General features: G+C 42.0%; 1 protein-coding gene across 1 annotated transcript in view; it reads right to left on the reverse strand.

Annotated features, from left to right (window-relative positions):
* LOC113156027 (C-terminal-binding protein 2) overlaps window positions 1-16,411 on the reverse strand; it is an 81,399-nt gene extending 64,988 nt beyond the window's left edge. The window contains exon 1 of the mRNA XM_026350837.1: window positions 15,980-16,411. The gene's annotated coding sequence lies outside the window, so the exon portion shown is untranslated. The remainder of the gene's footprint in view (window positions 1-15,979) is intronic.
* Between the last annotated feature and the right edge of the window lie 2,217 nt (window positions 16,412-18,628).

Below are 18,628 nucleotides of genomic sequence, written 5' to 3' on the forward strand. Positions count from 1 at the left end.
CTGTCAGACCTGCTGAAACTTTCACAACCTCATGTATTAAACAATAACCAACATTAGAACTTGGACTGTATTTCTGGTACAGTGAGATAAACTCTGTTTCTTTTAGCAAGTGCTCTTCACAGCAGAATCCTGCAAAACCCCTGCATTTTCTGCACCATAATCCACTTCCCATCTACCATCTGTATGCACCATATGTTCCAAACATGAATATCTGTGTCCTCTGTTGGTCTGGAGATCCATTTTGTCATTATTCTCTTAATAGATAGGCTAATAAATACACTCCCTTAAGAAACATTATGCTCGGGGTCCATTTTGAAAAGTGAGGTGCAGAGAAAACAATTGTGAGATAAAAAAAATGACACTCTCTCTTTGTTAATGACAAAAGTGAGGAGAATGAAATCACACTGCTCTCTATCACATCAAATTTGTTCTATGTTCAGTGTAAGCTCAAACAAGAACCTGGTAAACAACTCTACGATATCACAACAACAACAAGGCAGCGTGGCCACGTTCCCAGCAGTCATACAACGAGGCAACAGATGCTCCTCGATCTGACCAGTCCCTAGGTGGTACAGCTAGGGATGGGACTGTTTGGTCTCCACCGGCACCCAGTTCAGCCCCTAATGGAGCTGACTGATCATATTTCACAACCTGACCAAAGGCAGGGATGGTGGCCCAGGGCCCAGAAGCACACAGTCAAGACCAGCGCATGCTGTGCTGTAGTGCAGAACTCACTCTTACTCTCTTACATGTAAATTACACAAACTAACAAAGCTCATGACAATGTTTTTTACACTTCACAATTATGACCAGTGCTCCCAGACTCTACTTGGAGAGAGGTCACCCTTACTGTTTTCTTTATATAAAAACAACAACAACATGGTTTTGTTTTTCACCTTTAGAAACCATATCCCCATAAAATGTATAAGCAGAATAAATTCACCAGCTTTAAGTCCTGGGTGATTTTCACTCTGACCAGATAGTGCACCGTACATCTCGCTCTTAAAGCAGACAAACACTGTTACCTTGAAAAACCATAGACAGACATTTCACACTTTAGAAAGAAAATAATTTTCTATCAGAGATAAGCAGATAAGTGTCCTCTGCTGGAAATTTGGAATCTGGCTGGTTTGTTTACCTTAGAAAATGGACACATGCTGAACTTCAAATGAACCAGATCTAACTCAGACACATTTGCAGAGAACTTCAAACACAGTGTGCTGAGAAATAATGGATGTCAATCACCTCTACTAAAGAGGTCCAGTGCATATTATGGACTATTATTACGTTCAGCTGCACACAGATAAAAACATATCTGTAATTTATATGCATAACAACATGTATATAAAGCCCTTAGAGTAAAAAATCTCCTGAGAAACCTATTTATTTATGTACGTGTAACTGGGGCATGAAGGCAACATTTTGTAAACACAAGCCCAATTAAAACTTGTTTTTGCAATTAACTCTTGTTCTCCAGAGATGCCGTATAAACATTCATGAATGCACACAAGCATGTACAATATTCTTGTGTTTTTTTAATTAATGTAATACTCACACATAAAACAAGATCCACCAAGATGTGACTGTTGTCATGAGGTCTGAGGTGTTAGGTGACTTCAGCGACCACCATCTGTCTCAGTCCATAAAGATGGAAAAGGACTGGACTGTAGAACTACAGAGAGTACACTGCAGAACAAGTAGAGGACACAACATAGCATCTTCCACAGCATCGTTCACACACATAAATATATATGTAAAATGACAGAAAGGCTATACACCCCAAGAGAACTTAAAACATGTGTGCACACAACCACAACCACTGACTACCTGTGACAGTATAACAGGAAAATAACAGACCACATTTTTAGTTGCTGTTTGTCTAAATTCAGCTCAACATGACAGGGGCTGAAATACAATATGACCTCCCTGAACTCAGCTAAGTGAGGACTGATTTTGAGCAAAAACCAAATGTATATCTATGTACAGTGAAGTCTGTTGTAGCAGTAAAACTGGGGGGGGGGGGGGGGGGGGGGGGGGGGGGGCAATAAACCCTCTAAGAACTCAAAAGAAGGGTTTACAAATGTGAAATATTGCAATTTTAGTATTTCTTAGCCATAAGTATTAAGTAAAACCCGACATGAGTGGTACTGGCTCTTCCTTCTGTTACTGATTTCTAAAACTGTCATGGGTAAATATAAGAACACTGTAGATGACAGCAGAATGGAAGACTTGTCAAACACTATTTTACTAAAAGGAGGTTGTTACAACAACAGATCACAAATCATGAGATAATTGGCAGCATGTGATAGTGCGGAAAAAAAACATGCTAGAGTGATCCATTTAATTTAATATTTAATGAACAAAAGCACATCTTGCAGTTCTGGTGTGTTGCGGCTCTCCAAACCTAAGATCTTTCAAATCGCCAGGTGTTTATTTTCTCTTATACCAACAGAACCTCACCTGCACAGAGAGTATTTTGCTTGTGTAATACTGTATAAGTCTGTGTAAGCCTGTGACCTGAGCAAAACCTAATCGAGCACAAGACGGACGCCAGCTTCAACATGAGATAATAATAGTAGTGAAATAAGTTGTGATGCTGGTAAACTGCTGTGTAATTCTGTTATTTCAGTTTGGTGAGCCTTATCTATTGTAATTTCATAACCTCTAATAGCTGAAGAGCTGGGTTGTTTATAGTGAAGCAAGTACAGGGAAGGCTGGGGGGAGGGTGGTGGACTGATTTCAAGTTTCATGCTACTGCCACCTTTATACCCAATAGTTGCATATTGAAGATTTAAAGGGCAACTTCACTGATTTCTATCTTCTATGCCGTGTTTACACTGTGGGAAGCACATGCATATGACATCTAGTTGCTCAAATTACAGTGGGTGTAGCTGTTGTCAACCTGCACCTCGACAACTCCTCCAGGTGACATCATCTGAACTGAATTTAATGAATGAAAAATTGACACTGGATCAACTGAAAACCGGTCGGCCAAATCCAGCAATTGCAAGTCACTGCGGGTTTGCACAACCTTTTTAATAAGTGTTCTAATCATTTGAAACACTAGTTACACACCTAAAGCTACACTATGCTATTTAAGGTTATGGTATAAATCCACTCTGCTTTGAGGTAGTCGTCACTGTGAAACTACAAAAAGATGAGAACGCTCCAAAAACTAGTAGCTAAGCAGAATTATTTTAAATTCTCTGTTTGGCCAAAACAACTTTTAGAAGTAAATATCGCTGCACTGCTGACAGTGCTTTGACAACATGTCAGCAGATACGTTTATGAGAATATTATTGAATAATATTGACTCCAAAACAAATGACTGACATTCTGAGATATTTCAGACTATTCAACGTAGAGGAGCTATTTCTAGACACCTGATGGAAAACAGGTCCAGGCGCATCTTAACAAATAAATGAGAATGTAAACAAGAGATTATTTTTTTTATAGCGACTCGCAGTTTTTGGCCAAGAAGATTATGACAGAGCTCAATCACCAACTGTTATCTTCTTAACTGCATACTTTATGTTCCCATCAAAAAAATACATAAAACACTAATTCAGATTTGTGTGGCCTTTAGCATTTCATAGCAGGGGATCCTGAAATGTACACCGAGTGTAAGTGGAAACAGTAGGAGGCGTTCTTTCTACAACAGGAAGCAATGACCCGTGATGGTGAAGCTGCTGCTCAGTGGAAGTCACACATTTCTTTATCCTCCTTAGCCCTACCTCCTAGTGATTATAGGAACATCTGCAAACAAAGACAGCCCTCTCCACTTCCTTTTTCATATTTTACACAAGCAAACTCCAGGAATCATTACCCAACATGAGCTCATCATTAGCACATTCATAATTCAGTGTAATGGATTATGTAATTGCTCCATTAATCAGGGGAGCCACCCCAGCATACTCTCCTATGCATTAGTTTAATTATGGGAAATGCCTCTGTTAAAATAGATGCTTTGTTTGCAGTAGCAGAGTTTAAGAAGTCTTCGTTTGGCACTGTGGGAACTTTCACAGCAGCTTGGCAATGTATAGCCCCAAATGTTTGTGGTACAATGGCAGACAGATCCTCAATAAAATGTGTCATGGTAGGAGGGCAAAATGAAAAAGTAGGCAATCAGTTGTCCAGCTCAGGCGTCACTTAAGTCCCATAATTTATTGACATCTGCAGCCAGCATCTGTGATAAATATTCCACTTGTACGTAAAACTGGAAGCATCTAAAACCGATTAAGACACATGGACGTAAAGGTACTTGCCATCTGGTTTCAGCAACTGGCCTGACTTGTGGGAACTTAATCCAACAGTGTCATCAGCTATTTGTCAAGAAAAAGAGATAGAGGGCTCAACACCTCCTCCCCCTCCGCCGTACTATTGTTGGACGCTCCGTATGAGAGTCTGGCTGCAGTCCTTGAGTTTGAGTGACATTTGACTATCATCACCAAGGGACACTCAGTGTATTTTGGTCTTCTTATCCTTGCTAAAAAGGTCAGTAACAGGCAAAGCCCTCTATGCACTCATAAGTGTGTTGAGTGCTGACAAGAAATAACAGGCTTTGTTGGAAAAAAAAAAAAAAAAAAGCTGTTACATAAGAGAAATCACTCTAGATCTACAGAAATTGCAGCAGTTATTTTCCTTGTCTCCGTTCCTCCCCCAGACTGTACTTAAAGCCATTTTTTTTTCTTACTTTTGCTTTGTTCCTGCCCTCGGATGGAGAGTGGGAGAGCCTGAAAATTAGTATGTATGTTAAACTGCTGCATATATAGTCCAGCATAAACCACAAATCCAAACAGGACCCGAGTGATTGGTCCTTCAGCCACTACCTACACAAAACAAACAACTAAATGGTTTGTGGTTACTGTCAAGATGTTGGCGAAGCTTCACAAGGCTTAAAGCCTGCTGCCAGTAACACAGACTGAGCCAAACAGAAAGATGGAAAGAGACACACACAGAATAAAAGATGGCAAGAAATGTTTTTCCATTGTGAGAAATGCACATGTAATGCTTGGAAAAAAAAAGAGACAGCTTACACATTCACCTCATTGAAGTGACATTTAAATAAGCAGGAGCCATTTTCTTCCACAATCCCTCTATCCCTCCCCTTTCTCCTGTTCCCTCTGTGCCACTGTAATTTGAAGCTGTCACAAACAAATCCTCCTCACAGACCTTTCCAAATGTCAGGTTCCGTCAAGCGGGATGACGGCCTCCAAAAAATCAGGCCCTTGGAAACTTTTGTTAGGAAAACAGAGGAGTTTGAGCGCACATGCATATTTATGCCTATTCACCATTCACTCCTCATACAATTGCTGGAGTAAGGAGAGCACTGACTGAGCTACTGATGGTGATATTTTAAGAGGTATGTCTCACCATTCACACATGCTTGATTTTCCTAATGAATGATTAGCTCCTATTTGAAAAAAAAAATGCTGGAGACTTTAATCCAGCTTTGTCAGAGCTGGTAAAGACAGAGATGAGGCCCAACCGGTCATGGCACAAAGTAACCTGTGAGCCCTTCTGCCAAATATTGTCTGAACATGCTGTGCCCTCTGTTAAACCAGTTTTGTGACCATTTTGACTCCTTAACCAGGGTTTAGTGTGAAGAAATGGCTGTTGAACATTGTAAAAACATGCACTATATGCCACTTGCAATCACTGCTTCCTGAAAAAACATCCACCACAGCACTGTGTTATTGATGTGTGCATATTTTCTTAAGACCCGTTGGGCTCAGTTTGTTCATTTTACATCATTTTCATAAACTCTGACACAAAGAACGTTAACAAGAAACTGTTAGCAGAGTGTGCAACCTCAAGAGTCAATTTGCTGCCCCGAGTGCAAGGGAATGAGGTGAGGGACAGTAAGAGGAGCTAATCAACTCTTACTCTTCAGTGGCATTTCATGCACTGTCTGCCACTAGTTCATCGTGCACAAAGGGCAGCGAGCATCAATAAGTCAGCACGCCGCGAGAGCGGGAGTGGATCCAGACTCCCCAGCCATAAAAAAAGAGAGGCACACGTCTTTATGGCAAGTCTAAAATTAAACTGATTTTGCAGATGAACTGCTTGATGAATAGAGAGTGCCTTAAGTTAATACAGTGAGCGAAAAGAAAATCTGTCCGCTGACAACAGGACGGGGATTGTGCTGCTACATCTGAATTTCTTAAGACAAAACACTTGAATACAAAAAAGCTGTCCTCTAGATAAGGTATATATCTTTATATCTTATCTTTATAAGAGGCTGGGCTAATGGTGGTGGTGGGTGGGGGAGAAAGAGGTTAGAGGAGAATAAGAGACACAGAGGTAAAGAAGCCTCTGTTTTCTTTTCTTTCACGTTGAAGAAGTTTGTACTTCTGTCTTATAATCTGTGCCATCGCAGCTGCACATCTAGTTACAATGTCCAAAAGGCCAGACTGGTTTGGGGCTTCTTGTTTTTTTTAAGTTTTGCCCCCCCCTTCTCTCTTCCCTTGTTGCCTTGCATCAGGCACAGGATCTGAGGCTTTAATATGGCTGCCAGTGAGGCAACAGCCATTTAATAACAATGCAATAGTTCCTCACAGCAGTAGTCCAGTGTCGCTCATACACCCCGCCGTGTGCAGATGGTACATTGTCTGTGGTTTCCGAAAACATTCTCCTTTCTGAGATGTTTTTCCTCGCTCTCCCAGTACACATGCTGCCCTTTTTTCCTCAGCAATACTTAACTCTCTTCTTGATAGAAGCAACATACAATTGCTCTGCAGCCCATACGGACTTATTTTGTAACAGGTCAGCTGAAGTGGCCCCCCCCAGAGGTGATCCGTGTGTGTGTGTGTGTGTGTTAGTGTGTGTGGGTGCGTGTTTGTGTGTGTGTGTGTGTGTGTGCATTTGGCGGTAAGCCTTTTGCATGTGCCTCACAGCCTCCCGCGGTGGGGGACATCTGGAGGAGGCGTTACCGTGTACACAGAGAAAAGGAGAGTTCAGGCCTGAAATATCATTCTCCAAGGACATAACTGGCTTTCATTAACATACAAAGGGAGAAATGGCAATGGAGATTTATTCGAATCAACATGGTTAATGTTGCCATAAACCAGTCACCTTGCCAAGTTACCCTAAAACTCGTACTCTCTATTAGTGGCCCTTCCCCTGACTCGCTGCTGAGAGCAATCAAAGCACATTTTGATGAAAATGACCAGTAATTCAGTGTAAGGAAAAAGCTGCAGAACAACCATTTCACAAGGTAGATGTTCATTATGTGCCAGCAGGGAAGAGCCTCCTCTTAATAGAGTGCCAGCCATAAACATCCCTCATCATCACTGGTCCTGCCATTTGATCTCACCTCTGGGGTTTGTGCGCTGAGCATCTCCATTCATTTCTTCTGTGTTTCACTGTCTGTTTACTCAGTAATGAACTCTGCCCAGAGAGTTGTTAAAGAGGAACAAAGTGAAAGTGCCCAACACTCTGCTGTAGCGGTGATTAACGACTGAATTAGGAAACAACTCCAGGTCACCTTCTTTAACATGGTGATCAATGATCTAATGTGTGGATCTGATAGCCTTTGTTACAGGTGAACTAGAACGTGGATCACAGGTGGAGCGGCACGACGGTCCTTTTACAATGAGCGTCAACTCTGCAATCAATATACAAGTTGATGTAATTAACAGCCAAAAACAATGTGGTTAGAACCAACTGAGATGCTTTATGTTCTCGATAGTAAGAATCTCACTGATTAATGTGCATGCAACTGCGTCCACCACTGTCTGTAAGGCGTTAGTTAGCATCGCCCCGGTTCAACTGCCATCTCTCCTGTCACAGGCAGTTTACAAGACTGGGAATGAGGGTCGCCATCTGTCCCACCTCTGTGGGGTGCACAGAGGGACGTTTTGCACAGTTTTGCCATGCCTGACTTCACCTAATGCTGCACAAATGTTTAGAGATGTTACATAAGCAATGAGACCTTCACTAAGTTAGAAGGGGGAATGAAGATTTGTGCAGAAGAGGAGAAAAAAAGCAAGAGAGGACAAGAGATAAGAGAGTGTGAGAGAGCAGCAGAGGCTATTTCATTCACCAACAAACCACACTTTTATGCAGAGACTAGCACTACAGGGCTGCATTGTTATTGCTATAGTATATAGGTGGAGGATTAAATACAAACCATGTCCAGTTTGAAGGCCTCTGAAATGCCTAGGCACCACATGGGTGTTTTCACACCTATGAGGAATGACTGTACAACTCTTTTACAGCTGCAATAATTTTCTCTTGCATCTAAATTCTGAACAGGCAAACCACAAATTAGCCACAAGCTGCAAAGTACCTGGTAAGTTAACTTGCATGTATTTTATCTGATAAACAAGTGTTGCTGGGTGTTGACGCAACACATTGCCAAAAAGGAGGAAGAAGAAACCGTTTTCCAACAAATGATACCTTTAGAACCTTTATTAACATTAGACATTGTGTTTGGAAGAAAACAAATATTTTGCTCATCAGTTTATAGATGTTTCATAACTCCATAAAATATAGGTTTTGCTTAAAGAAAAACTAATTAATGCACATTGTGCATTATTGTTTTTCTGTGGGAGGATGAGCCCCTGCAGAGTACACACCAACAGTCCTGCGAGAGCTTTAAAATTCTAAGAGATGTTGCAGCAGACACCTGGAACAGCATTTGTATGTGATTCTCTTCTTGCTCCTTTCACAGGAGAACAAGATGAGATTTCCCTGGAAAACTAGCGCAGCCACCGTGACACAGACAGGGCACGGAGAAGAAACACAAGGAGGCAGATTCAATTCCTACATGTATTCATTACTCTGACACAACAGAAACATATAAATCACAAAGCGGAAAACCAATTTCCAAGCATACATACATTTGCTTACATTTACTTGACCACCACATAAAACATAAACAGATCACCGGAGGTGCCACAGGTTGTGAATCTTCATCACTGTGCACATTATTTTAACAGCATGATTCAGCCTAGAGTTTACACTAGTACACTGTTTAGCGGTGGTGCTAAATCTCTAAATTTTAATTTCAACCTGATTTGATTTCAAAAGAATGAGTTGTGTCATTATTTTTTCCTTATTCTTAATTAGGGGTGGAGGTTATACTCTATGTAAAATAACCTCTAAAAGTGATAAGATAAGGCAGAATCTGTATCTGTCTATCCCATAAACATTTAAATATCCTATCAAAATAAATTATTTTTGCACAGAGACCGCATTCAGCAGCACTAAATTAATCATTTCAATTATATTGTTTTGTATTGTGCATATTGTATTAACAACGTATGCACCCAGTCTGCATGTTTGATCGCAGGTCACACACAAACACACCTGCACAGAGCAGACCGGAGGATGAAGCCTGTGCATCAGTTGCCTTCTCAAAAAAATAAAACAAAAGGCAACTCAAAATAAAACATTTCTGATTCAATTCAACTTTTTCAACAACCTCTCTCTACTCACTTATTATCTCTCTTAATGTGGCAGTGAGGAGGAACCAACTTTCAACGGTGCGATTACTGACAGCTATGGACAAATGACACTCAGCAATGTCTTCCTTTTGAGGACCATTGGGTGAGATTGAGAATATGGCCGTCATTGTGTGCAGTATGTTAACTATTACAGTTACAGTCAGAGTTTCAGACATAACAACACACTGGAGAATTGACCCACAAGGGACTGCTATGAATTGCAAGGGGTTAGCGGAAGGCAGTAGAAGGGGGTCATTTTTTTTAATCTTTAATGCTTAGGTTGTATTCAATGCACTGATGTCCAAGGAGTCCAAATCATGCCATGTGTGTGCAAAACTGTTAAAGACAAATCATTCTACCATGTCATATCATGTCAGACGTCACATTAAACATCACGCTGCTAAAACTGGAGTGTCAGTATCTATGTAAAATGAACACTGCGGGGCCTTTACAGCTGCTTCTTTAAGTTCAGTTTAAATAGGGTTAAATAGGGAAAGTCACCTTGAAGAAGGGGCCACCGCACCAGTACGGTGGGGTTTCTCTGGGGCTTTTGTTTCTTGTTATCACTGCTGATGTAAGTGCATGGTCAGGTTATGTATAAATTCAGTTCACTGGCAGCTACTTTTTTTTTTTTTTTTCTATACTAGAGCTGATTGTGTATCGAGAATGTTTGACATCTCTGAAATGTGTATCTTAATTCTCCCCACAAGCAAGAAGAGGCTGTTGGTCTGATCAAGCATATTTCAGTAATAAATTTACTGTTTCATTAGGCACAGAAGTTGGACAGAGGACGTAATTTCTCCCCCCAGCTACAGCTGCTGATTGAAGTTTTTAATGAAACAAACATTTTTAGCTACTTCCACAGGTAGAAACCCAGTGAACCATATGGTTGGTAAAGTTTACTGCTTAGTGATGGGCGGGATCTGGATGGTGGGGGAGGAAGCACACTCTCTTCACTGTCACGTGAAAAGATGTGGCTGTCACATAGCTCTAAGTACACATGGTTTTCTACACCCTCCCCAGGCCATTGGATTGCAGTGACAATAGCAACACTGTCTGGGAATTTACCATGCCAAATTGGAGACTCGAACAGAATTAGCTACAATTAAAAGACACAAAGTTATAGCAGTGGTAAGAAGTAAATCAGGTCTTGGCAAGAAGGTTTTGCTTGCATTACTGTGCAGCTGGGCTATGCTGTTTTTTAAGATGCACTGGTGGGTATCACTTCTGCACTGTAAATGTTGAGGTGTGCTACTGTCTTTAGATGAATGACGGGGAAATGCTACGACTGACATCGCCTCCCCCCCGCATGGTGAAAAACCTAAATCCCACATCCTACAACCCACCCACTCCCTCGCTACCCATCGCTGACCTCAGTCACTGATTTCATCACTTCCACATATTGCACACAAATTCTTTAATTCTGCTTGCTCAAACTTATCTACGTTGATGGTGCTACATGAAATTTAAGCTTATCTATGACGTTTGTGTGGCATAGAATTAACCAGAGAATGACACAACCCAACAGCTTCATTAACTAGGCTGATATGCAGATACGCAAGGATAAGCTGCAGATACTGTGTGATAGTGTCGAGTACAGCAGGCTTCTTAGGCCGACTGTGCAGCGAGGGATCTTGCTGCTGTTACCATGGTGGTCCTTCTCCCTCCTTCACAGTCTGCACTGCAATTAATGATGCACAGTGATTTTCCTGGAACCACTCCCCGTGCAGTGTTTACGCGATTGTATATATTTAAGTATGTTATTGCGTTTGTGTACGATTGCATTTATGAGAGAAAGCTAATTTTCTCAAGTGTGAATCAATAGAATAACAAGTGAATTTGTATTCAGTAATGAGATGGGGTCTGGGAATGATGGTAAATTTGCAAGCACACACCATCTCCCATAATTCCATTTAGTAGTCCTGTAAACACTTATGAATGCAGGCAGTAGTTATGGCAGCCCCCCTGCCCTCAGCTCTCATCAGGCTCTCACATCTCCAAAGAAACCAAGGGCAGGACAGAATGAGATATAACAAATCACATTACAGGACATGAAATTAATCCACCCTCCCCAAACATTTGGCCTTCACACAGTTTAACCTTGAAACTGCTTTTTACTTCCTTGCATGAGGACTTCATAAACCCCTCCTCCATCACATCCAAAAGAACGAGTCTGACATTACAACAATGGCTCTGCTGAGGTAATTATTCAATAGGATCCTTCACCGTGCTGGTGATACGTTGTAATTTCATTTCACTTACGTCTGTTTCATAATGTAATACACAATTGAGCAGGGGCACTTTACGTCCCAAAAGACCACTTCCTCCTAAAGATAATAAAAGCCTTTTGTGCTTGCCTTTGAGAAATCCTTGGTGGATTATTTGAGTGCAGTTTCGGGAGCACATCAATTAATACACATTAAATGAAAGAGTATTAAGTTGTAAGAAAATAATTAATAACTCTAATTGCTGCCGCTGCTGCTGCGCCCAGCGACATCACACCTTAAAGCTAACAGCACTGTCACTGACATCGCCTACTGGGGCCGAAATACAAGCATTACTTGACCTTTTACATGGCTGAACAACAATGCAATCCCACTTTATTACACGGCCACCTCGCTCTCCCCTGATAGTAATGTAGAGTGGTAAAAGATAAAAGCACAGAATGACTTGGGCATCCAATCCAATAACAGCTGAAAAATTCCTATCTGTTAGCCAACGCATCAAACCACATGGGATTTGACTCTACTAGGTTCCACCATAATAAAATGCATCTGTGTTAGGGAATACTAAAGATTTCTTATGCAAGCTCGGTCGCTGGATCATCTGCCTTTGTACATATGGAGAATAGCGCTGGCACCGGGTTCCACTTGCCCTGTTACCAGGAACAAGACAACCCCAGCTCCAATTCTGCTTTACCCCTGTGTAGCTCCACACAACACAATCACGGTCAATGAAGTTATAGCAATGGGAGAGTAAGTGATGACAGGAGAAAAATCTGATACACACACACACACACACACACACACACACACACACGCCGAGCCAAAAAAATGAAGATGCAGAATGCCTCAGGAGAACAGAGAAGCAAGGAAATAGGGATGACAAGCAAAATGTTTCTGTGAGATATCTTTTCAATATACTATTTCTAAAGGTTAGAGGAGTTTTGAAGCCATGAGAGAGTAGCTCCTGCTGAGTGATGGCACCTTCAGTTGATGAGAGTAGTGAAGTTACTGAGCAGTTTCCACTGCAGCGCTCAGTTTTAAATTTGTTTGACAGAGTGCAATCCACGGCAAGAATTACCTCCTTGATCAGTTTACAGTTCTACCTCAATGTTGTTGTGTGTTTTTTTTCCCCCCTTTCAGCTGAATCAATCCTGCCTTTGGTTAGAGATAATGAGTATGATCACCGGACTTCAAATGAACACCGTTGCTCCGGGGCTTCTCGGCTCAACAGAGTCACATCATGCAGACGATTTTGAGGAAGGCAGAGAAGTGTGAGCCTTTAGAGACCAATTAAAAACACATATTCAAATGGACCTAAAAGAAACACAGTAAAGGTGATTCATTTACATTACCCCCCCCCCCCCCCCCCCCCCCCCCCCGTCCCTGTATCGTCACTCGCTATCAGGTTGATCCCAACTCTGACAAAGTAACAACAGCCAAAACAAATCCATAGACTCCGAAAAAAAGAATCCATCTTAAATATTATATCAAGAGGTGGGAAGCGCACACAGAGCAGTTATCAGGTCAGTAGCATAGTACGCATACATAAGATGATCCTTATTAAATACCACACTGATCACGCAGTGTGTAAAATGGAAATGTGCACTAATATTAATATAACAATGCTGCATTTCTGCTTGTTCAGGTCGACACATCAGGCTTGTAAGTAATAATTACATTTATTACTAGTGTTCACTAGTTGATCATTTTACCCAAAAATATAAACAATAAGCAAAAAATACCCAGTCCAAATTTCTAGAGGTCACATGTTTAATTTTTTTCCACCTCAAAACCAAAAAGTACTAAATTTACAATGCTATGAAGAGAGAAATGCAGCTAATTTAAGAGACTGCAACAAACAAATATCTGGCATTAAGGCATGATAAAAGATGGGAAAAATAACTGTAGATATATTGTTCTGCCAGGAAACTAATTTGGGCACAAAAACTTACAATTTAATAAGACAAACTTGACAAGTTCAGGCAGCTCTTCTACCAGCGCAGCACTAGTCCAGAATTTCATCCGTGACATATTTGGTACCACAGCGCAGCAGGTATGCAAGTGACTCTGAAACATGCTCCATCTCGCTTCCACAGCACTTCCAGGGAAGCTGCTCCCATAAATTCCTTCTAATGCTCGCTGGCGAGGGAACTTTTTAACACAAAACTTAGCAGCCACTGTTATTCACCCATAGAGAGAGAGAGTCTAGGGATGATGGATGGTATTAAATATTGCACGGGGCTAACAGAGGTCCCCTCAGAGACGTTCAATTGCCTTGAGTTATAGGGTGCTGCTCGGCAACACAGGAGAGGATGGCAGAGTGCAGGCTCTTCTAACTGAGTCTGTTCAATTTCCTCTCTGGAAAGACGACAGTCCCCATTCTCAACGATAACGCTGTTTCACAATGGGAGAGGGTACGCGGGGGAAAAATGAGGAAAAGACGAGAGAGTCTGTAAAAAATGAATGGCAAGTTTGTTGGTTACAAACGGAGAAGCGATTGTCCGAAGGAAGAAAAAAAAGTCCACTGTGGGCTCAGTGATGATTGTGAATGTACCTGGCATGTGAGCAAAAGAACACTGCTCGCTGTTGTGACCACTTTCCTGCTGCACTTGTGACTGGAGCAGTTTCATGGAGGCTTCTGAAAAGGGGGCTCTGTTGTGCTGGGCTGTCCACCATCTTAACTGCTTCCTTGACAATGGCTAACAACAGAGCAGATGTCCAAGCCACACACATCTGTAGTGGCCTTATACTCCTTCAGACACCCCTCAACCCCTTCATCAATACATACACATGGGCACCAGTTAACCATACTAAGACTAACAAAACGATCCAGATTCTTTTTTGTATATATTTAAGATTTCCAGTTATAAAAATATCTATTTGTCAAGAACAAATGACTGACAGTAACGCTTTTTAGTAATGAGTGACGAGAAATTAAGCGGACCCCAGTTCTTCATTAAATTAACACGTGCACTGTTGTATTTTTTAGAGTGATCAGTGAATTAATTAGCCCAACGGCGTGTAAGAATATATTTGTGTGTGTGTAATTAACAAGTTAACACAAGGCAATTAGCAGCTCATTCGTACACTGCCCTGCTCCTAAGCGCGTCTGTGAAGATGGACTTTCACGATCAATTTCCAAACTTTCCAGTCAGCTACAGATCTAACGAGTCAAAGCAAATATCAGCTTGATGAATGTAAACATCAAACCTCAGTCTGCGTGAGCAAAATGCAGCACGGACTCCACGAGAGGGAACTACAAAACTGCTATTATTCCCCTTCAGCGGTTCTCAAAGTCACATCCAGGAGCTTTCACGGGGGCATTCCCAGAAACATGAAGACCAGCGTGGTTTCATTTCACTTCTACTCTCTTCGCCACAAGAGAAACAGGGTCGACTATTTAGGTGAACACATATGTACAGAAGCTACGCGGCCCCCCCTGCAGATGTGCAAAGCACATCATATCCTTTCAGGTGGGCTTCCCTGGGGGGGAAAAAGTCATCGGCTGAAGCTGTTTGAAAAAAATCATTTGTGGGATGAAAAAAAAAGTTAAAGGAGCCTCGGCTGCTTTAAAGCGTCTCTAGAAAACTCTTAAAACTGAGTCCTTGAAAGCACATGAAAGTGAAAGGTCATGACACAGTGATGCAGCTCGGACCGCAGATGTGCTCCATTGTAATGACTTGTGCTGAGGAAGGTGGTGGTGGTGTGTGTGTGTGTGTGTGTGTGTGTGTGTGTGTGTGTGTGTGTGTGTGGGGTGGAGGGTGGGGGTGCTGGAGATTACACAGAATGACGTCTTTCACAACACTATTCTGCAAAAACTCAGTCAGTCGGGTCAAGTGTGAGGTATTAGGGGATTTATGAGCAGAGAGCCTCGCAGGAAAACACACACACACACACACACACACACTCCTAATAATGCACTTCCTATTTTCTTCTAACCGACACACACACACACACACACTTGACAAAAACAGCCAGTCCTCTCCGTCTCTGCTGAATATCCTTTTGCAAAGTAAAGGTGAGGACAGCAATGGTTTAGAAACGGAGGGAAAACGCGAGTCGTCCGCGTCCACACACACACACACACACACACACACACACACACACACACACACACACACACCGACCATTCCCCATCTTCATGGCGCAGTAAGGTGGACACACATGGTCGGAGCCGTATGCGCACCCGAACCCCGACGTGGCCAACTCTTCTCTCACACACACACACACACACACACACACACACACACACACACACACACACACACACACACACACTTTCTGTTTCTGCAAACGCAGTCCTACCTGGGTGAAGAAGGGTCTAATCGCTAAGTTGAGAAGCCCACTTTTTCTTTATTTATTTGTTGTTGTTGTTGTTGTTGTTTTTAGGCGCACGTCGTCGGCGGCAGCAGCATCCTCCTCCTCCGCTCGGAGCACAAATGTTTCATGTGGATATTTTCTTTTCTTTTTTGGAGAATTTCTTCTTCCACCTTGTTAAAAATCCTCCGTGAGCTTCACAGCAGCGGCTCCTGCTCGGAGAACCGGCCGGACCCACAGCACTGATGGTCGGACCGGCTCCACGCTGCAATGTGTTGATTCGCCTCCTTGTTTATTAAAATAGGACCGAGCGTAAACGTCGAGGAGGTGTCTGTCTGCCTGCCTGTCTGTCTGCCTGCCTGCCTGTCTCTCCGGCTGCCTGTCTGCCTGTTTCCCTGCTCCTCTCTCCGCTGCTGTAGTCACACTGTGTCTAACTCTCCTCTTTATCAAGGCGGGGTCTTGGGTCGTTTAAACCAATGACATAAACCAAGAAGAAGCAGAAGAAGAAGAAGCCCCCTCCTCCTCCACCTCCTCCACCTCCTCCTCCACCACCACACACCTTCTGCTCACATGCTTTGCAAAGATAATGTGCTCTAATGGGTGCTCTTGTGTCTGTGTAGAAATAATCATTTCCATTTTTTTATTTTTTAAAGTCTTTTAATTTGAAATCTCTTTAAAGGATTAGTTCACCCAAATTATTTTCCCTCTCACTGTTGTTGGTGCAGATAGTTGTGGTTTCACGCGCCAAAGCCGTAATACTGCAAAGCAAAAATATATATATATATTGTCATTGTTTTCAGGTGCAGCAGGTGTTTTCCATGCAGCTTGTTTTAACTCCTCCACCGTAAAGCAATCTTCCCAAGACTGGGTTAGCAACTAGCTGGTCAATATTTAAAACACACAGATGGCAGCAGAAATTTTCAGAAACCTCTTTGAAAACTCTGGCACATGAAACCAATGGTGTCTTCACGGGGAGCCGCGTCTGGCACCCACTGTAAATATGCCATTTGGTTGTTTGAGTGGAATGCCCCTTTAACTCATGAACCACATGATAGAAACTGCCACATGCAAAAAAAAGCATGAAAGATCTGATCGCCTCCATTGTATCGGGTGTGTTTTAGACATGCGTGTCTCAAAATCTGGGCTAAATAAAGTCCAAACTATCTGCATAACCAGAGAAGTGGAAAAAAAAATATTTGTGTGGGTGAGTGCGTGATGTGGCAGACAAAGACGTTTGCCAAATCGGACTCAGGCCTATTAAAGTCACAAGACTTGAATTGGTCTTTAATAGGTCACAAGAGTTTAATATCCCCACACTGAATCATATGTGTCAGGGGTGCTGAAGTCTGCAGTGACTCTATAAAGGATGTTACTGCTTTACCGTCCTACTCAGATGTCATAAAGGCCCGCACAGCCCTGTGTTATTAGTGTTTCACTTCTTTAAATTATACAAACAGTACTTGACTGGATCTCCTTTGAAAGGCGCAGAGCAGCATGCTGCTTCATGACAGTTCATAAAAATAACACAACCAAGCGAGGAAGAGGTGAGCGCAAGTTTACAGTTGTAAGGAAGGATTTATTTACATTTTCCTCCCGGAGCCTGTTACCTGATATCGATTATGTTCCTTTGATTTCTCTACAGTGATTATTCTGCAAGTAGTGCTGCGGCTGCTGTAAGGGCAGCCAATTTAATTTAGTAATACTAAATATAGTTTCACTGTGTTGTACATAGTGGACTCACCCATGCACCATTGATTTGACAAGACTATATAGGGAAGCATGTGACCTCCGGTGATTTGTGAATGCATGGGGTCATGGATGACATCACAAGATTGATTTTTTGCTCTCCCTTTTTGGAACTTGTTGCACAAAGAACAAGCATTGATCCACGCCACTACATTAATATGTGGAGGGTTCGCCTCGGATATACATTTGGAAGAGCGGTCCCTGCGACAACCACAAACAACCACTGCAGCTTTCTGCATCTCATTGCTGCACTTTTGCTAATTTAATCCACATGAAGAGGAAATCTCATTGCTCATATGTTCTCTGTGAATATTCTCAGGATTTATTTATGTCAGATCTGGAGCTCAATCAAATCAGCAATTTTTTAAAACTAATTTTCTTATTATTTTTAATTAAAGAATCAACATTTCACCTGTTTTACTTTGAGACAAACGTGGAATTACTGAAAGACATACAACATTGTCAACAAGGGATTTTTTTATTCTTTAACATGCAGAAATATAACTCCCAGCTCTGCAGTCTATATTCAATGCACTGCTGCATTGAAGAGGTTTTTACCACCGCGTTAGAGGAGGAGGTATGGATTCAGTGTAGCACTGTATCAGACTATTCTGAACTCTGACCCCAATCTCCACACTCACAAATTTAAAGGCAGAGCTTACAGCGAGTCTCTGTGGAGAGTTGAGCAACATACAGTACAATCCACACTGCGGTCTCCAGAGACAGATGTGTCCATCTCCTGATGAATTATTGAAGACAAACCAACCCCTCCACCATATTTCTTGCATAGACAGGAATTAGTGGCGACTCCGGAGTACAATGATCATGTTGCATTAGTATTCGAGGGGTGAATTAATTCAGATTTTTATGTTTTGCTCATGTTGTATGTGA

Source organism: Anabas testudineus, chromosome 19 (genome assembly GCF_900324465.2).
Source record: "Anabas testudineus chromosome 19, fAnaTes1.2, whole genome shotgun sequence".
In the NCBI taxonomy this organism is placed as follows: Eukaryota; Metazoa; Chordata; class Actinopteri; order Anabantiformes; family Anabantidae; genus Anabas; species Anabas testudineus.